We start from the raw sequence: 23,140 nt of genomic DNA on the forward strand, positions 1-23,140 counted from the left end.
CACACCTGTGTGCATACACACAGAGAGACAGAGAGACAGACAGACAGACAGACAGACAGACAGAGTCAGAACATAATAACAAACTACATATTTGGATTCTGTGAGCACTCCAGACTCACCTTCCTAAAAGTTAGTTGGCAGCCAGCCAGTGCTTCCTGGGCAGCCAGACCCCTTGGATATGAAAAGAGCCACTCCCCACCCCACCTCCCACAAACACACCTTCCAGGCCTATGCCAGACATTCCCTGAGGAAAAAAATTCTTGTCCCTGTAGCTTTTCTCCCTCTGTTATATTGACATGTCACTCAATTTTTTGTTTGCTTTTGTGTGTGGGCATCATTGCTGATCAAACCCAGGGTCTTACACAAGCTAGGGTGAACAGTTAAGCTCCTGAATAGCCCTTGGCCAACATCCTTCTGCTTTTTCTGAGCCCTCCTGATGAATGGCCTGAATAGAAACTGTCTTCTCCCAGCAGAGGCAGGAAGCTGATTCGGCTCCCGGAAGACTGGGCAATGGCTGGCAAAAGCTTACAAGGAAGAAAACAGGCTTGATGGATTGCGAAGGGAAGCAGTTGGGTGTGGTGAGGAAAGGCTTCCCTCTTTCTGTGTGGGAGCTCAAGGTTTCTCCCAGAGACCCAGAGCCATGCAGGAGCTCTGCATCTACTCAGTAGATAATATCCTCAGGGTTCACTTGCCTGCCCTAGAGCAGAACCTACTATAATTTGTTACCTTTTTTAAAAATGTGTGGGTGGATGAAGTTATGTGGGTACTCACCCATGTGGGAGGGTCAGAGGACAACTTTTGGAGTTGGTCTCTCCTCAACCACCAATGAGTTGCAATGACAGAAAGCTGGGCAGCAGCACTTTTATTGGCTGAGCAATTTCACCAGTCCAATGACCTAGATAACTCTTTTAATGTGTAAGGTTATTTTCCCACATGCATGTCTGTCTACCATTTGCATACCTTGTACCCTCAGAGGCCACAACAGGCCATCAGAGACCCTGAAACGGAATTATAGATGATTATGAGACATCTTGTGGGTCTCCTCTGGCTCCTCTGGAAGAGTATCTGGCGCTCTTAACCAATGGATCATCTTTCCAGTCCTATCTATAATAATTTTTAAGGGACATGCCTTCATTGTTCATTATCCCTTCACTTCTCTTTCAGATGCTACTGAACACAGTTCTATAGATTGGAGTTATTCCACAACACTATGGATGCTCTCTGAGTTCATGAGTCATGGTGACGAAGGCATAGACTTTTGTGGAATGGCATCATTTGTGAAAACTCTTTCTTCACTTTTGTGAGACAAGGTCTCTCTGTGTAATCCTGGTTGTTCTGGAACTCACTCAGTAGCCCAAGCTGGCCTCAAATTCACAGACTTTCTCCTGCCTCCACCTATGGAGTGCTGGGATTAAACATGTGTGCCACTACTGCCCAACTAATGATAGTGATTATTAAAGCCAGGAAACTTAGAAGGAGGAGGAATAGGAGGAAGAAGAACAAGAGGGGGGGAGGGAGGAATGGATTAAGGAAAGAAGGAAGGAAGGAAGGAAGGAAGGAAGGAAGGAAGGAAGGAAGGAAGGAAGGAAGGAAGGAAGGGTGATGGTTGAGACCTTTCTGAATAAGTCAAGGAAAAAACATGGCCACCTATACCTGAGATCATCCTCTCTCACTCATTCCCTGTTCTGCTCCGCACATCTATGGCAGAGTCCCAGGGCACCCTGGGTGGTTCCCAGGCTTCTGGAAAAGTGTCCCTCCCTAGCATGAATAGATAACAGCCTCAAGACTTGAAAATTCCTGGAAGATCTTCAGTGGTCACACCACAGTCTCTTTGTCACCAACCTCCCAGACTTGTCCATATCCATGTGCACACTTGTGGGGGACGTGACTAGATCTAAGGTGATCTGCAGTCCTCTACTACTTTTGATGTTGAGGACTGAGCTAAGGAAATATTTCCCATTTCTTCTTTAGTAGAATCTAAGGAAATACTTTAGATATTTCTCCAAATTATCTTCCATGGAACTTTTGTAAAGAATTCTTTATCGACTGGGAAGGAGATTTATGCTGGGGACCTGCTCCAGCTGGGGCTGAAGTGGGACACAGCATTGGATGAAGGTCAAAGACTGATGACCCTTGGCCTTATAATAATATTTCAATTTGTGCTTTAACAATGCTGGTTTGTTTCCTCTTTTGTGCTTTAATAAGTTCTGGTTTCTTTTCTCTAACTGTATCTTGATTTATTAAGCGTGGTTTCTTATTATTCTATGGATAAACACCACTGGCTTCTGGCAATAAATTCCTTCTGTTAGTAACAGTGGATGGGGGCGGGGGGGGGGGGGAAACAAACAAAAGCTTAGTTACCAAGTTCTTTTCTCTCTTGCTCAAATGCCCCTCACTGGCCAGGCAGGAGGCTTGGAGCTCGTTAAGTCTTTGTGAACCAGAGAGAAAAGAAAAAAGAGAAAGAAAAACTTTTAAACAGGCAACTTACACAGACACAGACATACACACACACACACACACACACACACTTACATACGCACGCCTTTACTAACATATGCATATACACATTTTGTGGATAGAACAAAAGCTCCCACGAGCAAGTTCCAAGGTGAGAGTGCCAACACGGAAAATGAATTAAAAAGAAGCCCTAACTTACATTGCTCAGAGAAAGAAAAAGCTTCTACCGTTTTATTGCTGAAAGTAAGAGAAGGCTTCTCCCTTATTGTCGTTCTTAGTTCTTAGACTTTCCCAGGAGAATTGATCACATGGCTTCCCAAGCATCTTTATATTCCATAAGTTCATAACAAGTTTAAGACATTAATTCAAGTCATAAAATGATAAGGAGTTACAGCAGAAATGTTTACATGTGTTTCCATTAAGACTAGTACCTGACTAAACATTCATTATCCGTTACTAGCTCCATAAGTTCATTAAAAGTTTAAAACAATGATTCTTACATCATAAGTTAGCACACTTTTGCCAAGAGACATAGCATCTATCTTGAGCCTCATTATTTTTGAAGTTTTGTATAGATAAACCAGTCAATATTTTATTTTCTGTCCCTGAACCAGTTTATGAATAAATTGTCCATTCCTAGTTTACGACCTCTAATTATCAGATCGTGATCTCATAGCTAACCAAGAAGGAATGTTTTCCCTAACACTAATCTGTTTAACCAAGTCTGCTCTCTTATCCTAGTACAATTAGCCTGTGATAGATTAAGATTTGCAGAATCATATTTGCAGCTTTTCAGAGAGCTGGAAATTACTTGTATAAATTTAGGAATTCTATAAAATCATTATCAGAAATTATGAAATCACCAATTTTGTCTACACAACATTACTACATGATTGTATATCTTCATATTGATTCTGCAGAAAATATTCCCAATCGGATGGGCTAATGCCCAGTAATGATTGGGCTATGTAATAGTGACAGAAGGAAAGGCATATCAGTAGCAAGAAGCAATCCTGAAATAAAAACCTCTGAAAGCCCTGCAAGTCAGAGCTTACCCATCACGGACATGCAAAGGCATGAGCCATCTCCAGAAAACTCACTTGCATGCCTTTAGCCTTTCCTAGGTGTCTCATGACAAATGTCTTTACCCCGTATCTATTTTTGCCTGACTCTATGACCCTGTCTTTGTTAGGATTTCTATTGCTATGATTAAAAATAGAAACATGACCAAAAAAACAACGTGAGGAGAAAAGGATTTATTTCAGCGTACACTGCCACATCATAGTCCATCTTCCAAGGGCCCCAGGACAGGAACCCACCTGGCCAGGAAGGAACCTGGAAGCAGGAACTGAAGCAGAAGCCATGGAAGAACCATCCTCATTGGCTGGCTCACTCATTGCTTGCTGGGTCTGCTTTCTTATACCAGGACTACATGCCCGGGGATAGTACCGCCCACACCGAGCTGGGCTCCTCCCACATCAGCCATCAGTCAAGAGGATGCGCTACAGACTAGCCTACAGGACGAGCTCATGGAGGCATTTTCTCAATTAAGATTTCTTCCTCCCTTATGGCTCTAGCTTGTATAGAGTTGAAATAAAAACCAGCCAATACAGGCCAGTGCTGCGCTAGGTGTAAGAATATTACAGAACTATTTGTAATGACAAAAATAAGAGTCCAATAGACAAAAGAAATAAATATTTATCAAAAGAACTGGAGACTTCGAAGATACTACAATCAAGAAATATATGACCACAGAAAAGGATGGGGCTTTTCTTATGGGGTGAGAGTGCTTATAAAATGGCCTCCTCTCAAAAAAATGGAGAGGGGGGTGGCTTACGTATATTTGCAAATGCCTAAATTATGATAGAAATATATACTTGGAACAAATGGAACAAGAAAGAAAGGGGAGATGAATTTGTCAACATGCACCTGGTCCTCAAGATTGTGTTAAAAATTCAAAGTATGGATTTAAAGTCAGTATTGATGCTTCCTGATACATGTTAGAAAGACATCGGTGCAGCATCTCTTCAGCCTTGCTGGGAAACATTAACTGAAGGATTCTCTCATGTGCTGAACCCAAGGGTCTGCCAGCAAATGTCTACTTGTCTCCATTGGCGTGTCTATAATCTTACGGTAAAGGATCACCTCAGGGTTTCCCAAGAGCAGGAAGTTCTCAACTGAGCCTGAAAAATGGAACTTTCTTGATTCTCCAGTTTTTGTCTCTGTGATAACACACACCGTTAATTCCCATTTCACCACCTGATTATCCACACTGAGGTTGATGCGATGGCTTTTACCACCTGCCACAGTAACTACTTCATCCTTGGCCAGAGTCATTGCCTGATTTTCCCCAAATATTCCAGCCTTTAATGACTCATGTTCTCCATAAGCAGAATCGTAGACACTGGGGCACTCTCTAAACACTCAATTGGCCGGATCCTCCTTCTCTGTTTTCTCATCAAGGGTTTCAGGGCATCAAATAGTGCTTTCTCTACATCACGGTCTCCTGAAACTTCAGGAAAGCGCCTGCTTGACTTCAGTTAGTCACCAGGCTTCCGTCCAACCGTTTATCATTGCTGGCTGTAGTCTTGTGGTGCTATTCGAGAAGCGATGATGATTTTAAGGGCTAATATAAAAGCTTTTCTTAGAGCTTTTGTTAGGCTTTAGGAATGAACCCAAGCTTCCTGATAGGCTGTAGGATCTAGGCCAAAATAGAATCACAATCTAAGGATCTGTGGGTCAAGGAGCAGATGTGGCCTTTCCTGTTATGTGTCAAGGTTTGTAGGGCCTTAAGATAGAATAGGAGCACTGGACTGGTGAGATCAGAGGGTCACAAGAGACAGAGTGGGACAGGAAATGAAAGTACAACTAACTCTTGATGAGGGTTCCTGGGTGGGGCTCCTAGCCCCTTAGAGTGAGCTTGCTACAGATACTGTTAACCGCTGAGGAGCTACAATACAGGATCCAATACCAGGAGGCTGATGTCCCAGTGTTACAATTTCAACAAGTATACATTTAAAGCTGTTTCAAGCTCTTCTTTCCTTTGCTTGTGCCTGAACTCTTATTAGACATGATGGAACTATAGTCTAAGGTTTTACTTTGTTTTGTCTGGAGAGCCCACCTTGTTCCATGGGTATATAATGACCACGTGGCTATGACGTCACAACAGCCGAACAGCAATAGATGACAGGAATTACTTGCTTCTAGAATAATCTTTTTAAACATTATGTATTTTGTGTGTGTGTGTGTGTGTGTGTGTGTGTGTTTGCCTGCTTATTGGTGTGGGCACTGTGTTTTGCAGATGCTGTTGGAAGCCAGAAGAAAGCATCAGATTCCCTGGAGCTGGAGTTACAGACAGTTGTCCTGTTTGTCCTATCCACCCAATGCGGGTGCTGGGAATCAAACCCAGGCCCTGTACAAAAGCACCAACTGCTCTTAACTGCTGAGCCATCCCAGTCCCCAATGTTCTATTATAATCTTACAGAGCCATGATCATACCGAGACATTCTGTTGACTGAAACATCGTGTAACACCTGACTGTGCGTGCGGGTTGGACGTCAGCACACTTAGTACATAAGCCAATCTAATACATCCCCGTCGGAGAAAGAGCCAGGGCAGATTTAGCCCCTGGCAATTCTCCCATTCCTCTGAAGCAGATGAAAACGTGCTCACAGTTCCAAGTAGAAACTGAATTAAGTGAGATGCGGTCTTCTAGATTTGTTCTGGTCATAGTGAAAACAGAACTCATCATAAGGGAAGGGAGCAAGTCTCAGAACTGTTCAGAGATCTTGAGTAAGCTGATGGTGCCAACAACCAATCTGAGTGACTCCAGCGTGAGAGGAAGGGAAGTGAGCGGGGTGTCCACTGCCATTTAGAATTCGCTTCTGGGCCCGCCCACCCACCAGAGGTGAGCGGGACCCCGATTGACAGTATCAGCAAAACTCGCGGGAGAAAAGGAGAATCACTGTCTACGGGCCTTCCAAACAGAAAGGAGTTCTAAGGAGGGAACCCTCATCGATTTCTTTACAAATCCAGTATTTTTCCAGTGTTTTGCCTTAGTTGGGATTCTGTAAAAAAAAAAAAAAAAAAAAAAAAAAAAAAAAAAAAATCAGAACCGAAGGAATGAATATATTTTACCAGGGAGCTGAATTAGACACGCCCCCTTGATTTACAGGCTATGAGCTAGGTAGTCCAACAGCGACTTTCCGAATTCTAGGAAGGTGAGAACTCAGGAGCTGAGTCCAAGAGGCTGGACACATCAGCCGACCCAATCTCGTGCTGAAGGAGAGCCCTGGTCCTGCAGGACATGTTGGAAGCCAGAAAAGGCTGGGTTCCGGTGTCAGAGGAGTGTGGCCCCAATGCCAACAATAAGCGAATGCATTCATGACCAAAGCAGAGAACTACAGATTTCCTCAGAGCTCCTTATAGCCAGTCCACATAGTTTCCACTCTGGGGGAAGGATTTGCTCCTCCCTACTTTCAGGAAATGTCTTATATTCCTGCCCAGAGGTGTGTCTCTTAGTTGATTTTAGATCTGACTGAGTTGACAAGCAATCACTTGCTCCTAGAGAATTCTATTTATTGAAAACCCAAACCTAAACCTTAACCTAGTAGAAGTCTGGAAGAATCTTTTTTTTTTTTTTTGTTTTGTTTTTGTTTTTTGTTTTTTGGATTTGGTTTTTTCAAGACTGGGTTTCTCTGTGTAGCCCTGGCTGTCCTGGAACTCACTCTGCAGACCAGGCTGGCCTCGAACTCAGAAATCCGCCTGCCTCTGCCACCCAGAGTGCTAGGATTACAGGCATACGCCACCACCACCCGGCGGTCTGGAAGAATCTTAAGGGAATTTGAGTCTTTCTCTTGAGGACCTGGCCATCAAGATGACGTCTAGAGGCACTATATACCCACCCATAGACACAGAAACTAACTTGGCAGTAGCCAGGTTCAACAAAAATACGACGAATTAAGAAGCCAGCCTACAATAGTGACCTTATCCCGACTGTCCAGACTGTGTAAGAGGGACGTGTCTACTTTAGTGAGTCCAAACACTCCAATAAGAGGACACTTTTGTAACTCCAACGACCTTCCTAGATAGTTATCATAATTTTATATATTCAGCTGGGATAGTATAGGACCTAGACGCTAGGCAGATCCAGTTTCCAGTCCCTTGCAATAACACTGAAGTCCACTAGGGGGCGGCAGTGCATATGTTTTAACTGAGTCCAATCCAACTAGAACATTTTTCACACACACATATACACACATATATATACACATGCATATATTCATGTATATGTATATATATACATGTATTTAGTCAAATACACACACACACACAGTCAGGGGTACATCAAGCTTGAGTGTAGAAGTGTGAGGACAATTTGTAGAAATCAGTTAACCCCTTCCTTCATATGGGACCAGAGGATTTGAACTCATATCGTGAGCCTTGGGGACAAGTACCTCTCTACCTGCTAAGGTTGACTCACCAGCCCTGAAAAACGGACTTTTCACAATTGAGTTAACTGGAGGTCAGCTCTCTTCACATCAGATGGATTTGAATAATCATCTCGAAGTCATCAGCAGGCTTAAAAGAGAAGCAAAGGCTCTGGACCTTAAAGATCAGGTTCCAGTTTTGCTTCTGGCTTTCTTAGCTGGAGAGTGGGGCAATGGTGTGCCTTGCATTGCTAAAGTAGCACACTATTAATGCATCCTGAGGTATTGCTCCAGAACTCCCCTCCCTTTCACTGTCCAGCCTCCCGCTCCCCTTCCACTCCCCACAGAGCTCAGCTGGCAGAGCTGAAGAATCCCCAGTTGTGGAACAAGTGACAGGGACTCATGGTGGGCAAAGAGGCTTCCTGGTGATGGGATTATGACACATATTAAGTGCCCGTTCATTTGGTGACCAGCAAGTAGATGGTATGAGTCCCCAAACAGCTTGATCCTTGTAAATATCTCTCGCATATGATAAAGGTGAGCGCAGAGGATTCCTTGGCCACATTGCTGGTCTGAGGGGCGCAGACACACTAGGTGTGGATCCACACCCGTTCTCAAAGACGTAAATGGAAACAGACGTGGGATATTGTTTCTCTGCATCCTGACTGCTGTAACAAAGAACTTCAAACCTGGGAGCTCATAAGCAACAGAAATCTGTTTCTCACACAGTTTTGGAGAGTAGGAAGGTTCAAGACTGGGAGAGGGACCAGCAGAACTTGTGTTTGGTGAGAACCTGCTTTCTGGCTCACAAATGCTGCATCCCCAAGTGACGGGGGAATGAAATGACCACTCTTGGGCCTCTCTTAATAAGCATGAATCCTGTCCATAGGTGTTCTTCCCCCTCCCCCCTCTGCCCTATCATACCAACCATGGCTGCATGTGATTAGCTGGCTGATCTTAACTGGCAACTTAACTGCATTAGCAATCAACCAAAACTCAAGCTACTGGGCGTTCCATGGATGCATTTCCTTGATCAGGTTTATTTGAAGCAGGAAGTCCCGTGCTAAACGGGCCATCCCCTTCTGATGGCAGCCAAGACAGACAGACAGACAGACAGACAGACAGAGAAGAAGGAGGCTTTTGCTTCTTTGCCTGCCTGCCTGCCTGCCACCACGGCTGCTAGCTAGCAAGTCCATCCTTCCTGTGGATGCTGCTGCCCTTTGTGGATCTCAACGTCAGCTTTTCCCGGCTCTGGTGCAGACGGAGGAGCAGCAGCTCTCCAGGAATCTCAGGCCCTCGGTGTCAGAGCGGGACAGCTGAGACATCCAGCCTCGTGGACTGAATAACTACTGGGATCTCCGTCTCTCCGGAGTGAGACAGCTGCTGTTGGACTGCCCGGACAGAGCGCATGCTGTAAGTCAATTTAATGCATCCCCTTTTGATGGATATATTCAGTTTATCAGTTCCTTTCCTCTAGAGAATCCTAATGTATCAGGTCTCACCATAGGTATGTAAATATCATACCGTAGCAAAAAAATTAATAATTTGCATTTGATCATCTACTGAGAGAATTTACATATGATTGAATGAATATGGGATTAAGTAATTTTATTAAAATGGCTCCTGAAGTGTTCAAATGATTTACGTGACTCGCGTTCTGTTTCTAATAGATGAACTAGTCTTAGTTATATAATTTACAATTTTTTTTTTATCCTACAGCTTAGCATATAGTCCAGTCATACGGTATAGAGAAACATGGGCAGGCTCTGGGTTCACAACCACAGCAGAAAAAGGTCTTGTCACCCTGTGAGGTCCCATGACGTAAGAAATGTCCTAGAGTGAAAAAGCAGTTCCATAAGGCTTGTACCCTGCAGCTCCATTCACGGAGGCTTGTTCTACAGAAACATCTGAGCATGAGCTCCTAGATCATGGCTACGTACTTGCTGTACAATAAAAAAATAAAAATTAAAAAAAAAGTTAGGACATCTTAAATGTGCAACAACCTAGGACAAATTAGTAAATGGTGAATGAAGATATAGGTAGCTGAGGGGAAAGCTCGTTGGTAAAACACCTATGTGGCATATGCCGCACCTGGGCGTCATAACCGGTGCATGCGCATGCGCACACGCAAATGCACGTGCAGGGGAGGGAGTGGCTATTGCATCCATCAATGGAGCATATGCAACCATTGTAAAGACAGAGAATCTTAAGAATCACCTGAGAAATATAGAGAAAGAATCCAAAAGACTACCCAGGCTCCTCCAGGAGAAATTCTCGTCCAGCAGGTCTCGGTTGAGACCTGTCAATCTCTGTATTCCCTGACAAGCTTGAAAGATGCTAACATAATACATGTATGTAACTACATGAGAAAGATGCCCAAGTCAGCAAGATAGCATTCAGAATCATGTGACACAATGCACCGCTGGTTGTCACCCAGGACTGCAAGTGCCCAGGGGAAGATGGAACCACACGTGTCCACAGGGAAGGATCTGAGCCCAGACGGTCCTGGCGGCCGCCCGGGAAGGGGAAGAAGAAACGGACTCTGCATTTTTTTGTATGTACTTCAATGTTTGTTTATGCATTGGAGGAGCAGAAGGAAGAGGATGGAGAGGACAAGAAAGAACCCCTTGGGGTTTCCTAAGTTCCCAAGTACGTGCAGAGGGTGAACATGGGAGACGTGTCACTCAGGACCACAACCATGCAGCCCAGGGACAAGCCCCTTCATGCGGACTTGAAGTGGTGCTGTGCTTTTTCTGAGAGTCCCAGCCAAGATCGACCTCACCCTGCTCCTTGGTGCTGAGCAGGGAGAGCCCAGGCTTGGGAAGAGGGCTTTCCAGATCAACTTGGCCCACGGCAGAGCCAGCGTGATGAGGTCATTCAGCACAGCTGCAAACTATTTCAAGGAAACAGGTGGTGGCTGTAACCTCTTCCAGGCTCTGGGTGTTGCTGGGAGAGAGGCCTCCTTCAAGGGCGCCCTCCCTGGGAGGCCAGACACAGCGGCCCGGGCTGCTGGGAAAAGGGAGCACAGGGTCACAGGGCGTCCTCAGAAGCAGATGTGTGTCCCTCCGCCACCGAAATCTCAGTGCCAGCTGTTTGTTTCTTCACCATAACAGCTTGGAAACTATTCTTCCAGAGCCGCACTTTCAGACCAAGAAAAAAACAAAAAACAAAAAGCAAAAACAAAAACAAAAACAAAAACATTCTCTCTAAAGAGAACCAGCAGAGCCATGCTCATTCTGAAAGTTCTTGGATTGGTTTTAACTGTACAGCCAAGGTTGACACCAGCTGAAGTGCCTGGACAAGTAGCACTCCCTTGGAAACCTGGTGGGAATTTAGAACTTCAAGTCTGTGCCCATTCTCCCTAGATAATCAGAACTGCATTCCCAAAGGGAGAATCTTATGCTCTTTAGGATTTAGAAGGTTGGCTTCTCTGGGCACTGGCCTAGCTGATGAACAAAGATTCTGAGGATCACAGAGGGGATGCAAGACAGGTAACCACTGGCCTTCTCTGAGATGCCTTGACCTCCTGGAGGATGCAATAAAGTTAGCACAATTTTCCTTTGACCACTTGTGATGGTCGAGATCGGCGCTGCCTGCAGAGCACCCGGTACTTAGCATTTAGTAGATTAGGGCTCCGGATGTTGTCAGGATGGTTACTGTTTATGATCCTGAAACACAACCTGGTTAGCTGCCCAGTTTGTTTGAGCATGCGCTGACTCGTTTCTTCTCCAGCTCAGCCCCCATTCTGCCAACATCAAACATCTTTTCTCACTGCCGCTCTGAACCGGGTATCGGAAAGTTCAGGCTCCCGTCGACAGTCTCTCCGATTCCAGCATTGATTTTGTTGTTGTTGTTTTTTTCTCTTGAAATTGTGTGATCGCTCCATCCTTAAGAAAAGCAAAACAATAGGAGGTTGTAGGTCCTAACAATTGCCATAGAAGCTGCAGATGCAGGGTGCTTCTCCGCCAGCTGGAGAGGAGAAGGGTTTGGACTTTGGCTTTGCCAAATCCTTGCTTCCCAGCCTTCTGCAGGCAGTTCAGTTTTGGATGGAGAATGAAAGGCGCTTTGTGGACTTAGCCCCGCAATGATTCGGGGACTGACCCAATGTGATAATGGTGAGTATCGGGGGACAGTAAGCAGTGCTATCCCTTCGATGATAGGAAAGCTTCATCCAGTCACGAGACTGTGGTTGGTGGTGTACGCCGTTCGTTCCAGCGTTTGGGAGGAAGAGGTAGATGGCTAACCCGGTCTACATAACAACTTCCAGGATAGCCAGAACAGAGACCTGTCTCAAAAAAACAAAAAAACAAAAACAAAAAACCCCAAAGACCAAAACAATCACACACACACACATACACACGCATAAATAAATAAATAAATAAACAAACACATAATACCTAGTTACCTAGCAAGCGATTAAGCATTTTCTAAATGCCAAGTATTTGTACAACTGTCCCATTTAACTATCACAATTACTCTTTAATACTGATACAACACGTATTTTTAGGTGAGAAACTGGCTCAGACATGAGTGGGTCTTGGGATCAACAGCTGTGGAGTCACAGAATTTGGAGTCACACAGAGGTGGTGTGACCTACATGGGTCACTCTGTTAGGTGACTTTTCTCTATTCCAGAGCCTGCCATTGGATCCTGGAGCTCTTTCTAGTTAAATATTGGCTTATTTGTTCTCCCTTTGTTTTTTCCTGCTAGTGATGAAAGAGACACAGACTCTGCAAGTTGCTGTCAATCCCTTTCTTCTAAGATGGAGAATGTTAGTCTCTCAAGGACTCTAGCTCTGTATTTGTATGCTATAGGAGTTTTAAAAGTTATCTCCCCGACTCTCTTTTACTCAAGAAAACATCTATTGTAGATGTCGGGAAATACACAGGAGAGCAAATGGGAGAAATTGTTTTTGTTTTGAGGGATGGAATTCTGAGGGAATGAATCCTGGGTGCCAAGGGGAAAAGAAAACTGCATTGCGTTTTTAAGGATCAAAAAGGGGAAACTTCAGGCCATGGCAACGGTACAAGCAAGGCTCTTTTTAAACAGATATTGATTTATTACTTTCTTTTTCACAGCCCCGAAGATTAAATCCAGAGCCTAAACAAATGCTTTACCACAGAGCCACACCCCAAGTCTGCTCTGTTTTTTTTTTTTTTTTTTTTTTTTTTGGTTCTCGATCTCTAATATGCCACTTTCATAAACTAAAAGCCACATGAGCTTTTTAAGAACAAATTTGATTTTCTTGTTAATCGGTTTTCTTATTTGCCCCATATGGGATGGAGCTCAAGCGCTCACGTAGACTTGGACAAGCATTTACGGCTGACTGTATCCTAACCTTACAACTTGATCGTGAGCTTTAAATGACCCAAGATAACAATATCAAGGTTATCTAATGAGTCCTATCACTATACACCGGGCACCATCCTCAACACTTGGGGCTTGCTAACTCCGTGCTATTTGTGGAACCTCTTGCTAGATCTGGGTGGCAAAGAGCCATTCTTTCTTTCCATAGCACCTAGAGCCGTTCCTGCACAAAATACACAAGATCTGTAAATATTTATGTAACAAAGGAATCTTGCCTTGGAGGCTACTATGCTACAGACTAAAGCTTAGAAAACGGCGCCATTCTACACTATTGATTTCCAGTTCAATGAAACTACGATTAGAGTAGTGAAGGAGTTAAGGTTGTTGAAAAAGCCTGAGGGGGGGTATTAAAAAAAAAAAGGACCTGAAAGAGTCTTTGGGGATAATGAGATGGAAGAAGACACTTGATCCTAAACTTTACAATTTGAGTTCTATCTCCAGAAACCAAAGGATAGAAGGAGAGAACCAATTTTGCCATATTACCCTCTACCACCACAATTACACGCTACAGCTGTGGCTTCCCCCCCCCCTCCCCCTGCCTCCTTCCCCCCTTACCACTCCCACCCCATCCCCTCCCCCCTGCAAAAAAAAAACCCAATACATGTAATGTTACAAATTGTAGAATTCTCCAATGCTAACATCTTAGTAGCAAAATTTTCTACTTGCAAAGGGGGCGTTGAAGAAAAGGGCCATGACCTTTAAAAGAGATTTTTTTTTTTTAATCTTCCCTTACTCTTTCTCAAGACCAGCCATTTAAAATAACTTTTTGTCATTTATTTATGAGTACACACGCCAGGGGATCAAGGGGTGTCAGATCCCCTAGAGGCCAGGTTCCAGGCAGCTGTGAGCTGCTGGATATGGATGCTGAGCATGAAATACACGTCATCTGAGAACAGTACCCTCTTTTAACTACCAAGTCATCGATTCTGCCTAAGACCAGCGCCTTATGTTATTTTTTTTTTTTAAGATTTATTTATTTATTTTATGTCTACAAGCACACTGTAGCTGTCTCCAGACACCAGACGAGGGCATTAGATCCCATTACAGATGGTTGTGAGCCACCACATGGTTGCTGGGAATTGAGCTCAGGACTTCTGTAACCGCTGAGCCATCTCTCCAACCCCAAGTCCAGTGTTTTAAAGTTGCACTGTTGACACTGCTACTCTTTTCTATTTCTAGTATGTTCCATAATCTGACTAATCCATTTATACTTGTGTATGAAAGTACTTTGTGGAAAGACATGGTTAAGTCCCTGTGGGACTGATGCTCACAAAGACAGTGCTAAAGGAGATAGGAAAGTGAAAGACTTCGGAAGGCTCTCTGGCTTGAGCCAGAAAGTACAGACACAGGCTCGCCCACTCCTTAACAGTTAAGAAGGCTCTAATATGGTGTTTGTTTGTTCATTTGTTGACATTCTCACCATGTAGCTCTGGCTGGTCTAGAACTCACTATGTAGACCCAGGCTGGCTTCAAACTCACAGAAATCCTCCTGCCTCTGCCTCCCTACTGGGATTAAAGGCATGTACCACCACACATGACTGGAAGGTTTTAATTCTTCAAACCAGCTCAGGTTTGAATGCCATATTAGTAACCTTTAGTTACATGTAGCTATGCACATTTCAGTACAAATTAAAACACAATTTTCTAATAATCCCAATACTTGGGAGGCAGAAGCAAGCTGATCTCTATGAGTTTGAGGCTAGCAGGGTCTATAGATTGAGTTTCAGGACAGCTGAAGCTACACAGGGGACCCTTGTCTTGGAAAAACAAACAAACCCCAATATCTCCAGTCGTAATTAACCACATTTCAAGTGTGATAGCTACACAGCTAATGGCTGCCTTATGAAATATCTCAAATAAGAAGTATTTTGCTGGCTGTAGCGGAATGTGACTGTATAATCCCAACACTTTCGAGGTGAAGCTTGAAGGATCAGGACTTCAAAGCCATCTTTATCTGCATAGTGAGTTCAAGGTTAGTCTAAGCTGTGTGATAATCTGTATCAAAATAACATACACACAAAGAAAAAGACAAAAAGACAAGTAATATTTCCATTTTCCTAGCCCATTCTATCAGACAACACAGATAGTTAGCACAGAAGTTAAGTCCTTTCCACGCTGATGGAGCTAAGTTTTATTACATTTAGCGTCCTGTCATAGATAGGCCTACCAAAGTTTCTCCCCTGGAGGATACTTTTAGCTACTTCATCTTAGGATTTAGTTAATGTTTTCAGGAGAGTACTTGCTTCACTCTCAGAATGTGTGCTGTATAAGAATAATAGGTTTGTTTTTCACAAGTCAGCAGACATTCATTCCCTAGTTCCAAGGCATTTTACCCCAAAGGAGACCTGGTCACCGTTCAGCCGCTACTCAGTTCCCCATTTCCCACAGACCAGCTGTATATAACGTGTCTCCAGATTTGCCTGTTGTCGTGTTGTAGAGAGATGGAATTTTACATTATGTTGCCTTTGGCTCCTGGCTTCTTTTACTTAGCGTGACATTATCAAGGTCCGTCCATATTGTAATGACCATCAGCGCTGCATTTGTGTTTGGAGCTAAATAATCCTCCATTACACTGGTTATTTGCTACGTTATTTATGAGCAACTGATGAGCATCTTGGCGTTGTACTTTTCAGCTATGATCAATAACAAAGCTATGACTATCCTAGGACAAATTTGTATGCAGAAGTATGTATGCTTTCTGTTTTTTTCATATATGTAGATATATGAAAAATATATGTGAACACACTTGGAATATATGTGAAAATACATATATGAAAATATATATTTACACAGGTCCAAATGTAGCTCTGACTGGCCTGGAACTTGCTATGCAGACTGGTCTCAAACATAGCAATCCATCTGCCTCTGCCTCCAGTGTGGTGGGATTCAAAGCCATGTGCCACCATGCCCATCCAGTTTTCTTGATAATATAAGTGGAATTACTGGGTTGTATTGCAACTTTGAACTTAGATTTTTTTTTCTTTTTTGAGAAACTGCCACCATTTTGTAAATCAGCTATACGACCTCACCTCACCTGTGTTCATACAGTAAAGATACCATTTTTCTCTTCACTTAACAGTGTGCAACATACAGGAACTACTTGTTTACAGTTGGATTGAATGGATGCTAATTGTAAGTCAATATCCATTTATTCAGGAACTGGAGGGTACCCTGCTGAAACTTAGGATAGGAGTGTGGTTGGCACTTTATTAGCCTGTTGGAAATTGTAGTCTCATTCATGTTTACAGAGTGCCTACTATGTTCTGACAGAGAGCTAGGCAGTGGGGCTATGCTATGCATCAATGGATAGTGTTCTAGTTGAAGAAGACTTGTAACCGATAGATAGAGCACTGTTCCTTTGTGCCTGGGAGACTTGGTGAAGGCCTCACACAGGAGCAGACATTTGGTTCAGTCTTCACTGCCAGGGACTAGTCAAGAGAGAAGAAAGTCAGAACTAAGTAAAGCATTTTTTTCTAGCTGAGATGGGGGATAGAATTATGTATAAGTGACCTCACCCATAAGAGTAGACCAGAGTCCCTGGTCTCCATTCTTTCAAAACCTTGTCATTTGTGGGCTGAGGTTAGCTCGACCAGAATCGAGTAGTTTGACACATCATCTTGGGTCAGCCTCCGACTCTGGCAGGAACGAGTGAGTTTCTCTTCTTTGGAGTGAGCCAAAGAGCAAATTATTTTAGGGCTTCTGCTTCTGCAAAAGCCAGAGCCATGAGAAGCGGTCAGCTAGGACTCACAGGTTGCTGGGTGCACAAGCTTCTGAGGAGGGCAGTCCTGAGGGGGCTTACTCACCTAGCCTCCTGTCTTTCAACCAAGTCAGGCTCAACCCATGCCCAGTCTGCTGCCTTTCCAATATAAAGGGATCCATGCTTCGTTGGTTAATATAAACGACAGAAAACGAACTTAGTTGTATCCTATGGACTGTGCCTCTTAACCTGGGATAGATGAAAACACTCTTTAGAGTAGGTCAAGCTGGATCCAAACTGGTATCTTTTAAGCATTTTTTTTTCTGCCAGAAACACATTTAAGGGTTCTGTGAGCCTAAGAGCTCAGGAGAGAAATGCTTGTAGAATATGGTCACATATGGGGAGCTCATTAGTATAATATGGCAGAATTATATGCTGCCTTTTATCCACTGCCTATCAGGGTGTTGCCATGTAATTTAAGGGTGGCGTGTGGTTTTACAACGTTTGTTTTTGTTTTTTAGAAAGATCCGGAACAGGTGGGTGGGGACGTGGAGAGGGTTAAAGAACTACGAGGGAAGAGAGGGAAGATGCGAACAGTTATGGTCCCCTCTTGTCCCCACAGGAACTGGAGCCATGCTGGTCTTTCAGAAGCAGTTCTGGCATCTTTAGAACGTCTATGTTCTATCCCTAAGGCTGTCTTTATAGCTGACTTTTCCTGAATTTCTGGACTATAAAAGTGAATGTAAAGTTCTTGGAATAATGCCTGTCAAATGATATACACCATGTTAATATTAGGGTAATTATTATGTTATGAATCAGCTTCATCTCTCCAGCTAGGTATTAAGTTCGTTGCAGGTGACATCAACTCATTTTGTTCTTTTCCTTGCCAGTACAATGTTCTTAATATATTGATGGTATTGGCCTCTTGGACAAATTATTTCCCTTTTGTGAGCTCTGGTAGGTAGGGACCATACACAAATTTGTGTAGAGTTCAGAGTTCATAAACAGTGTTTGTCACCTACAGTTTACAGGCCCCTTCCTAAGCCCTACACACTGTATACTAAAAAGTGTGAGAAAATAAATGTGAACTCTTAAGTGGCTTGTATGAGAGAGGAACACGGATCCCAGTACGGTGGAGGTTCACAACCACCAGCCCACTGGGGGGAGTAGCTGGGACTCCGTAATGATCCCCAGTCCCCGCCACTTCCGAAACACTGTTCCTTGCCCCAGGGGGCTTGCTTGGCCGACTGCATAGGCTGCAGAGCACCCTGGAACCGGTTTTAATGGTCTCCTGGCCCCAGGTGCGGTGGGAACCAAGGCCGGGGCAGCTAAGGTCTGGGAGTGGCTCCGCCCACCATTCCTGTTGTCCAATCAGGGAGCGACTCTTGCACACACTACGCCCAATCAGGAGCGGCGGGAGCTGCGCCCTGAGCCGGCGGGCGTCCAGCAAGCCCAGAGTCGCGAGCGGGCAGTGGAGGTGCGGCGGCCAGGACGGAGCTCCGCGCGAGCGGCGGCGGGACGGGATCAGGCTGGGAAGCTGGCGGCGGTGGCGTGGACCTCACCGCCGACGCCGGGACTCTGCTTAGCTCACCGACGCTGGTGAGTACGACCCGCGGTGGGGAGCGACCTAGGCGCCGCAGGTGGACGGCGGGGGGCGCGGGCCGCGAGGTCCTAGCGCCATGCATCTCCGAGCACCGCGTAGCGAGCCAACGTGGAACGCTACCGCACTACCAAGCCGGGCGAGCCCCGAGTGGGGAGGCGGGATGAGGCGAGGCGGCCTCCTCGGGTTATTCGTAGGGAGACCCCCGTGACTCCCACACTCATCGCAGCACTTCTTGCCAGTCCGCGCCTTCCCCTGAGATCCAAGTCGCCCGAGGCGACTTCGTTGTCCTGAGCGGGGAGGCGACAACAGGTGTCCTTGGAGATGGTGCCTCGCCCCACCCCCGCTCGAAATCCCGGCCTTGGCGTTGCGCCCCAGCTTCGGGGTGTTCTGAGTCGGGACCCCAGCCTGGCCTCTCAGGCTCTTTGCCCGCTGGACAGCGCCCAGGGGCCGCCTGGACCCCGGGCCTTGGATGGAGTTTCCTGAACGCGTTGCCAAGCAATTTGCTGGACACCGCCTCTCGTCGGGATGGATAGTTGAAGATGGGGGGGGGGGGATTTATTGGACACTATCCTCTCCCTGGGATGAAGAGTTGAAGTGTGTGTGTGTGTGTGTGTGTGTGTGTGTGTGTGTGTGTGTATTCCCATACAGACTCTGCTGAAAGGAGCTGCCTGAGGGCTGTAAGTGAATCATTAACTCTGGTTTTGTGCAGCTACTGCCCCTGCCTGCATTTCTCTCACTTGGTCTCCTTTATGCTTCCTGTTGTTTGCTCTGCTCTCTTTATTTATAAAGTGACGATTCTGATTGCACTCGTTGTGTGGAAGATTATGTGAGCCACTGTCTGAAAGATCTCAAGCACAGAGCACCAAACATTCGAAAAATGCTGGCTCTTACTGCTGTGAAGTGGGTGATTGTTTTAAGCATAAATCAGACCTGTCCAAACTGGCCCCTGTAGCCATTTAGAGTATTTAGCAGTTTTCCACTCTCCAAGGAGAAAAATGTTACTGTTACTGTTGGTATCATTTAAAGGTAATAAATATGTTCTATGGGGGAGCAGATGGGAAAGAGAAATGAATTTTAATTAGTAATCAATGCTTTGTAACCCTATGAATGTTTTGTGAAAAGAATATTATACTCTTGTTGAATTCTCTCTCTCTCTCTCTCTCTCTCTCTCTCTCTCTCATTTGTATGGGTGATAGGAGTAGTGAAGGAATTATTTTTAGCATTTTATGACTTGTAGTCTTTTTTAAGGCAAGGGGCAGGAGACAGGAACACAAACACACACAATTTTCAGCCTTCTAACAAAATGCCAACAGTTGAAAGAAATCCAAAATTTGTGTCTCTACCTTCATGTAATTGATGGAATGCCTGTCTCAGGTGGTCTAGTTCAGTCCTTGCCGTTGTATCCTCTCCACCCCTTTGCTGTTTCATCTGAGAATCACAGAGCCAGGTGACTACATGTTTATTTGTGTTTCTGAAGCTAAGATATCACATGTATCACGTGTTGGAGTTGCAGGCCTTCTCTTTTGGAACCAACCCTAAAGACCTGTCTGTGTTCTCAGTGGACATCTGTCCATCTTGCCATTCTACTCCACTCCTGCAGCCTGGACCTTCGAAGGGAAAGGTCAGACAAACTATCCCAGCTTTCCTGTGGTTGCCAGAGCCTTGTCTACCTTAGGATCAATATACCTGCCCAGAGAGTGAGTGTCTTCTCAGTGTCTGAGATGCATTTCTCGCTGCGGATCTTGCAAGTGTGAGATTAGCGTGGCTTTTCAGCTCTTGCTCTGCAGACCTTTCCTTTCCGGTGGAGTGGGAATATCTGAAAGCTGTAGCCAGGAAGGGGCAGAAGTATATGGCACAGGGCAGGTTGCTGAACTCAAAGGCGGACTCTAACTATGGCTGGGAAACCTGGGCACCCTGCCTTGGTTCTTTGAGCTAGCCTCCACATGAGTGATACTGATTTTATTAAATAGTGACCAGACAGGGTGCTATAAAAAAAATAATGCTAGTAGATGAGAAACCTCTGGTCATGGTTACATGTCTGTGGCATCTAGGAGGTTCTAACAGTGAGAGTGATAGAGGCCAGATTGAGTGGTGACCGCTTGGGCAGTTGATACAATGAGGAGTAGAAGTGGAGTCTTTAGGAGCAAGGCAGAAGGGTGAAGGCACAGAAGATCATTAGTGTGTCTATAGTCTGCTTGGGCTAAATAACAAGTAACCTCAAATCGCATTGCTCCATAGTCCCTCAAACTTCTTGCTCACTGATGCTCTATGGGATCAAGTCAGCCTCACTCAAGGACCCTACTGACCTATGGGACAGCCCTATCACATTTAACATCTGCTGGGAAGTGAGTGTTGGCTGGCCCTACAGCTCCATGCCGTTGACCAAGGTCAGTGACATGGCCAAGTGTGATGTCAGAGACAGTATAAGCTTCCTGCAGATAGGGAGATACGGTTGTGGAGATCGGAAACTGAAAAAAACAAAAAACAAAAAGAAACCTAAAAACAAACCAAGGTCAGGGAAGTTACCCAGAGGCAGATGATGAAGGATTTGGGTTTGTGAACCAGATACTTGGGTTTATGTTATAGGCAGGATGTAGCCACTGAAAACAGATGTGTGTGTGTCTCTGTGTGTGTCTCTGTGTATATATATCTGTGTGTGTTATGTGAGAGTGTGAGTGTGTGTGTATATATGTGTGTCTATGTGTGTGGTATATGGTGTGTGTACACCATTTGTGCACATAGAAACCAGAGAAAGATTTGGGCTACTCTGTTCTACCCTTTCCTCTTCATTCTCTCGAGACACAGTCTCTCATTGTTCCTGGAGTTAGACTGGTGGTCAGCAAGACCCTACAGTTCTCCAGTCTCTGTCCTCACACTGCTCTCTGAAGTGCTGGACATTCATTTGAACTCAGGCTGTAGAGCAGGCACTCTTACCTCCTGAGTCATCTCCCCAGCTCCTAATGAATTTAAGTTGAGGTTTAACAAGGTCAGATTTTCACGACAAACACAAATCTCCGGGAGCACTGTGGAATGAAGTTTGAAATCGGTGAAACTCAAAGGATGAGGTGGTGAGATCCAAAGCAGCCCGACAGTCTCACATATCTTCCATGTGTCTTTACCGGGAATAGGAAATTCTTCAACCGATACTGGAGTGGCTTGTGTTTTTCAGGAGTCTTCCTACAATGCATGTGCTCTCTTATCTTGACATTTTTATCTTGTAATATCATCAAAAACAAATAAACGAACAAAAACAAACAAGCAAACAAGCATCTAACGTGGTAGTTCCCAAATTTTGGCTGCATCAACAGACTAGAAGGCTCCAGTCAACAGAAATTGCTGTCTCTGCCCCCAGTCCCACCCCAGAGTTTCTGAATCAGTCAATCCAGGGTCAGGCTGAGAGTAAGCTTTTCTGCCCAGTGTTCTGAGGATGTTGATGGTGCTGATCCAGGAGCCTCACAATAAAAAGCAGTAAAGGCAGAAATTACTATGATGCGACTGCTGGGAAGACCTGAGGGAGGAGGACCGATGAAAGGTTCTGGTACTTTGCCCTAGGCTGCCTCGAGCATCAGGGCATGTAGGCGTCATTAGAGCTCCAGGTCTCATTAACTGCTTGCTTGGTTTATTTATTTATTTATTTATTTATTTTTAATAGAACTTTATTATGTAGCTCTGCCTGGCCTAGAGCTTTAAGCAATCCTCCTGCCTCAGCCTCCTAAGTACCAAGTTACAGGTGTGTACTACCCTTCCTAGGTATATATTACATGTCATGTGCAGTTCTCCTAAGGAGAAAATGTGAACCAGCTCCAATTTGGAGCTTCTAGAAGTGTACAAAGACTGCTTTGTCCCACCCCCTTGTAATTCTGCCCAGCGTCTCTGTCCTGTCATTGAGCACACACCCTTTCATCTGGCTCCAGACTCTCTCTCTCTCCCTGGCCTGTCCACACATCCAGATCTCAGCCCCCCTCCTGCTCTTTTGTCCTCTCAGTCTAACGCCTTCTGGAGCTTGCCCATTGGGTGGACCTTTGGCGGAATCTTGGCAGAGTCAGACCAAGAAATCACTCTTCTCGCTTGGTTTGGTCTTCATGACTAAACATCTGTACGGTGTGGTCATTTGCAAATTGCAGCTCATCTCTACCCCAAGATAAATAATCCTCTGAGAATCCAAGATCAACCAGGCCAGAGCTCTTTGGCTTGCTGTAATAGGAGGGGCAAGTCACAACAATCCTCTCAGCCCTGACTCATTGCCCTCGCCATGACAGAGTGTTTGAAAAATGGTTGTTAGAGAGAAAACATGTTGCTTTGTACAGGAAATGAAACACGGGTTTCTTTTCTTTCTTCTTCTCAGTTTTAAACATAAACAAAGGGTGACCTCTATCTGGGACGCCAGCTAACTATTGTGTACCCACCCTAATACGCAGCATGTGAACACGACATTTTTTTTTTAGGCTCAATGTTTTGAATGCTGGGTCAGTGGCTTAGAAGATGTGTCTAAGGTAAAGATGAGCCCATGATGGCTCAGTGGGATATGGGTAGAAAATTCTAGAAACAGTGTATACTGTTTATATAAAATAAGAAATACAGTGAGCC

The 23,140-nt window shown here is 44.8% G+C and overlaps 1 protein-coding gene and 1 long non-coding RNA gene across 2 annotated transcripts in view; both read left to right on the forward strand.

Annotated features, from left to right (window-relative positions):
* The first annotated feature begins 349 nt into the window (after positions 1-349).
* Positions 350-2,173, forward strand: LOC127687874 (uncharacterized). Its single transcript, XR_007978513.1, has 2 exons — positions 350-578; positions 1,165-2,173. It is a non-coding gene; the product is annotated as an uncharacterized LOC127687874 (long non-coding RNA).
* Positions 2,174-18,396: 16,223 nt separating this feature from the next.
* The window catches only part of Ston2 (stonin 2), a 144,450-nt gene continuing 139,706 nt past the window's right edge, over positions 18,397-23,140 (forward strand). Inside the window, exon 1 of the mRNA XM_052185297.1 lies at positions 18,397-18,549. The gene's annotated coding sequence lies outside the window, so the exon portion shown is untranslated. The remainder of the gene's footprint in view (positions 18,550-23,140) is intronic.

The sequence above is a fragment of the Apodemus sylvaticus genome, chromosome 6 (assembly GCF_947179515.1).
Source record: "Apodemus sylvaticus chromosome 6, mApoSyl1.1, whole genome shotgun sequence".
NCBI lineage: Eukaryota > Metazoa > Chordata > Mammalia > Rodentia > Muridae > Apodemus > Apodemus sylvaticus.